Here is a 5,531-nt window from a genome sequence, read left to right on the forward strand (position 1 = left end):
TGGCAGTGACATTATCAAGTCTAATTTTGGCACAATTACATCTGTACAAGCACCACGGCAAGCTTTACAGCTGAAGAACAGCGTGCTTACATAAAAATTGAATTTTACAAAGGCAGTACTAGCACTGAAATTTTTAATACTCGGCAAACAAGCATTATCACGTGCAGCAGTTTTTAGGTGTGTTGCTGTATTTAAGGAAGGGAGAAATAAAGTAGGCCAGTGTTTTCGGACAGGAAGATTTGAAAGTTTCCCGTTGGTAATGCTTTGTGTGTTTGTGGGGGTGGAATGGGGATGGAGAATGGTGAATGATGACTGGAATTTTTTGACACAATACCAACAAATAGTAAAAGAAATATTTTTGATGGGTGAGGATGGGCTGGAGGAGTGAGAGGGTAATGTGGTCAAGGATGATGATGATGTGATACTAACAGAAACTTTCCAGAAACTAAAAGACAAAAAATATATCAAGGTGCCCGCTCGTGCCTGAAATAATGCACGGATGGGCACATAGGATCGTCCTCCACCATTAAACCTTATGACCTTAACTGTAAAGTTCCATCAAAGAAATAGAACCCATGACCAATTAATACGAAATCATTCGTTTTTTACAGCTACATTGGTACAAAACACAGGAACACTGTTTCGGTTAACAGATTGCGGGTATATGAAAAGTGACACGAACAGGTTTAAGTCTTTCGTGTGCACCCCTTCATATGAGATCGGTGCAGTTCGCATTATTCGCATGTGCATTAATTTGCGATTGTATTTCAACATATCGGGGCATGGCCTTTTTATGTCGCATATATCATATATTTTCCTATTACATTAAGGTATCCGATATACAAATAGATAACATTCTATGCCTGGTGATCCCATTTTTTTTGTGCTTGTTATTTGGTAGCATTTGAAAGAGTTGTGTCTGCTGAACAAGAATTAGTTAATAAGATGACCATAATAATATGCACAAATCACTAGTCATTTTTGTTGACTGCGAAATGATAAATCTTAAAATGTGATAGCTGGATTTCTGTTGAAGTATCACTGAAAACTGTAAAGTAAAAAATAAAAGTTCCATAACATATTTTGTCATGAAATTTTTATTTTCTTTTTCAGGAGACCATACACTTTCAAATGAAACCAAAATTATATGAGTTTAGCAGTTTTAATAGCACTCACTATTATATAGAACTTGCTTATTTGTGGACCGGATACCTTAATATATCTTATAGCGGATGTTTTATTGAAATGAGTCAGACTGGGTTGGTTCACACTGATAGTAGTTCACACGTTTTTTTTTTATATTTGGTATCGTGTGTGAAAGTTATCGGCATCTATCTAAATACAAATGTTAATTTTTAGTTTTATGACAACTACATAAAAGTACGGTGGTATAATTAGGACACACACTTATGTTTTTTTAATTAATTTATCTCGAGCGCTCGAAATAAAATGTCATGCGACCGAAATAAGTTATAGCGAGCTCGAGATTAAAAGTCGTGCGCTCCAGATAACATGTTGTTCACTCGAGGTAAGATGTCGTGTTACCGAGATAGGATGTCGTGCGATCGAATATGATGTCGTGCACTCGAGATAAGATGTCGAGCGCTCGAGACAAGATATCGTGCGCCCGAGATAAGATGTCGTGCACTGGAGATAAGATGTCGAGTACTCGAGATAAGATGCCATGCGCTCGATATAGGATGTCGTACACTTTAAATAAGCAGTCGTGGTCTCGAAATAAGATGTCGTGCGACCATTTTCGTGCGTCATGTCGCATTGTCATGCGTCGTGTGATGTGTCGTATCGTATTGTCATGTGTCGTATCGCACGTCGTGCGTTGACCAAAAAGATTTTACAACTATAATGCGACACTACCACGACAATCTCGATACTACACGACTATGTGACACAACGCAAAGTCCTGTCGTTTTGCCGCCCATCGTATCGTGTGTCGACCGTCGTGTCGCATAGGTATGTTTCGTGTTGCGATAAAAATGGTTGACGCACGAACCGGCAAGGGAGCGTTATGACGTCAATTATGACGTCAAATTGCCACATGACATCCGGTTCATTACTACTCTGATAAATGAAACCCAGCATAACTTTAATCAAAATATTTCAATAAACATGTAAGAATGAAAACAATCAATGCCTTCTTGTGGTTTGTCGTGTAACTGACCGCAGTTCATCTTTCAGAGGCTTAGATATTAAACCACTCGGCCTAACGCCCTTAAGTGCATTATTAACATAGTAATTGTTTTCATATTTCTTTTTTACACGTAGGCATATTTGTAAATACCGTTTCATGAACACATGGGATCTCTGTTGATTTTATTTTTAAGTTTTAAAGTACTAAATCTTAATGGAAGTACTTAAAATGACATAGATCTTAAGGCGTGATTTTTTAACAATAATTATTGAGTTTTCAAGTAATCAAAAATTTTATTAGATCATGTAGATGGATGGCAAACATCCATAGCATAAAAAGGGCTCGAGATAGTGCACTGGAAATGTAAGGTAAAATTTTGTGAAACGCCGGTAACGACTAATGGATGTTTGTTAGGACCTTGGGTTACTGGGCTTAAATAAATGTGATATTGCGATATACATTGTCTCATACAAGTAGCTTTTTTCGAGTCATGTTGTGCAAGACATGTTCGTCAATAAAAGTGTGAAATTTATTTAGGTCTATAAATGGAAATCGTGAAACCACAAAACAGGCAAACTGAACATTAATTTTTCACATCAGTGTCAATGAAAATGTGTACAGCGAAGCATCTAGCAGTTTTGTCGATTTGTTTTATCATGGTTAAAGTGTGTGATACGAGAGCAATAGAATGCCAGAATACTCGTCATGGAAGCCGCCATGCTGCAAGAGGATTGGAACGCTGTGTAAGGAATATGGCTCGTGTTCTGGATCTCGTATGTCCGAACGGACCTCAAGGTAAACATTTTTTAAATATTTTTACATTTTATAAGTTATTTGAATTCTATTATTTAACATAGCAATAGTTTAATGGTTTTTACCATGATACGGTACGGAAAAACGGACGCTGGATGTAGACTTTGTTTTAAATTACTGTTTGTTCACTTAACTCATGATAAAGTTTTGTTAATTTTTTTCGTACTTATTTTAGACTTCAAACACGAGTTTAAATAATAATAAAATTAATAATAATAAATACATAAATAATAATGATAGTAATTACTTTATTTAAAGAGGATAGTACAAATATATAGCCGGTTTTTCATAATAATTAAATTTCAAATAATATAGACCGCGAATACAAATAAAGCACATGAACTGAAATAACATATTGTGAACAAACTAGAAAATAGTGTTCAAACGTATGTAGTACTATAAAATTCTTCGTACTTATGGAAAACATCTAAAAAAACCATCTCATCCAACGATGGGTTGTCCAATTTTCAGTCCTGTGATCACTATGGCCTTGACCTACTAACCCTCAAAACATTAGGGATCATCTACTTCATAGACCAAATCAAGCTATCAAGTTTGAAGATACTGGGTCAAGTGGTTCTTAAGTTATTAAGCGGAAACGGTTTCAAGGTTCAGGTCCCTGTGGTCTTGACCTTTGCTTTACTGAGCCTAAAAATAGTAGGGGTCATCTTAATAGGCCTATTTGAAGGTTCTGGGCCAATTGGTTCAGAAATAGTTTTCAATATTCAGGTCCCCGTGATCTGTTTACTCAAAACAGAATAGGGTTCATCTACTTCATACAACAATCATGCTATCAAGATTGAAGGTTCTAGGTCAAATGGTTCTCGTGTATGGCTGAACCATATTTTAATATACCAAAAAAATACGAGGAAGTTTTACGCCTTCGGTGAATTATTACATGTGGGGTAAAACCAATTCGATTTATTGCTCTTGCTGCATTTTTATTTCGGTTCTTATATTTCTTTTAGGTAGGCAAGTAGATGAAATAGGGATGCCTTAGTTTCTTCGCGCATGTATTTCTAATATAAAAGCACACAGTGACGTCAGTGCGTGACCGTGTTTTAGTAGTATTAATACGGGAGGTAACACGTCCCGCGATAGCAGACATGGAAACCAATGTTGAATTTGTCATCATTTTCAATGTAACAAGAGCTCGTAGAACACGAAATGCATTGCACAAGGAACAGAAACTGTTTGGTCACTGTGCACTGCACCTCAATTCAATAATTATGGGGCATTTACCAGTCATAAGTAAACCTGTATCAAATGTGACTTACACCAAAGTATATTCAAGTTATTTGGCAGAAAAAAGGTTCTACTGTTCTGGGCCAATGTGATCTTGACCTTTGACCGACTGACCTAAAATCAATAGGGGTCATCTGCTGGTCATGACCAACTTCCTATCAACTCTCAAAATCCTAGGCTCAAGTGTTCTTGAGTTATCATCAAGAAACCGTTCAACTGTTACGGGTCACTGTGACCTTGACCTTTGGTCTCAAAATTAATAGGGGTCATCTATTGGTCATGAACAACATCCCTATTAAGTTTCATGATCCTAGGCCAAGCATTCTCAAGTTATAGCCCGGATTGTTCTGGGTCACTGTGTCCTTGACCTTTGACCTACTGACCTCAAATTCATTAGGGGTTATCTGCTGGTCCTGACCATCCTCCCTATCAACTTTCATGATCCTAGACACAAGCGTTCTTGAGTTATCATCTGGAAACCGTTTAACTGTTCAGGGTCACTGTGACCTTGACCTTTAACCTTCTAATCTCAGAATCAATAGGGGTCATCTATTGATCATGTCCAGCCTCGCTATCAACTTCTATGATCCTAGGCCAAAGCGTTCGTGAGTTATCTTCCGGAAACCCAATTTTATGATCCTAGTCCTAAGCATTCTGAGTTATCATCCGGAAACCGTTTAACTGTTCCGGGTCACTGTGACCTTGACCTTTGAGCAACTGACCTCAAAATCAATAGGGGTCATCTCAGTGCTGGTCATGACCAACCTTCCTATCAACTTTCATGATCCTAGGCCAAAGCATTCGTGAGTAATCATCCGGAAACCGATTGGTCTACGGACCGACCGACCGACATCTGCAAAACATTATACCCCACCTTCTTCGAAGTGGGTGGGGCATAATAATATGGAAAAGAATTACCTCCTTAAGGCAATTTGAATTATTGATAACAACGAGCATTATCAATGTTTGAAAAGGACTCGACAAATAGTCTATCTAAAATCATGGTTAATAAAATAAAGTCACCTTTTTACACTCGCGTCAAGAATGCGAACTAGAACTCATTTTTTTCCGGACGTGATATTTACATAATAAAAGTAGTTGGTAAATATGTCTGCAATTTTGGCATTGTTTGAATAATTTATCTGTATTGTTTTTATATTTTAGATACCACGTCAACACACGAGGACAAACAACGGCGTATATATTGCACGTGTTGCGTGCAGCAGTGTTCCATGACAACCCTGGTATCGCTGTGCTGACAGAAAAATAAAACTCATTTTTGTTGTATACTAAAAAAAGAATAAACTGGAATATGGCAGAATGA

General features: G+C 37.3%; 1 long non-coding RNA gene across 1 annotated transcript; it reads left to right on the forward strand.

The window, feature by feature from the left end:
• Window positions 1-687: 687 nt before the first annotated feature.
• On the forward strand, window positions 688-5,531 carry LOC123551618 (uncharacterized). The gene is made up of 2 exons (XR_006686447.2): window positions 688-2,944; window positions 5,372-5,531. It is a non-coding gene; the product is annotated as an uncharacterized LOC123551618 (long non-coding RNA).

Source organism: Mercenaria mercenaria, chromosome 4 (genome assembly GCF_021730395.1).
Source record: "Mercenaria mercenaria strain notata chromosome 4, MADL_Memer_1, whole genome shotgun sequence".
NCBI lineage: Eukaryota > Metazoa > Mollusca > Bivalvia > Venerida > Veneridae > Mercenaria > Mercenaria mercenaria.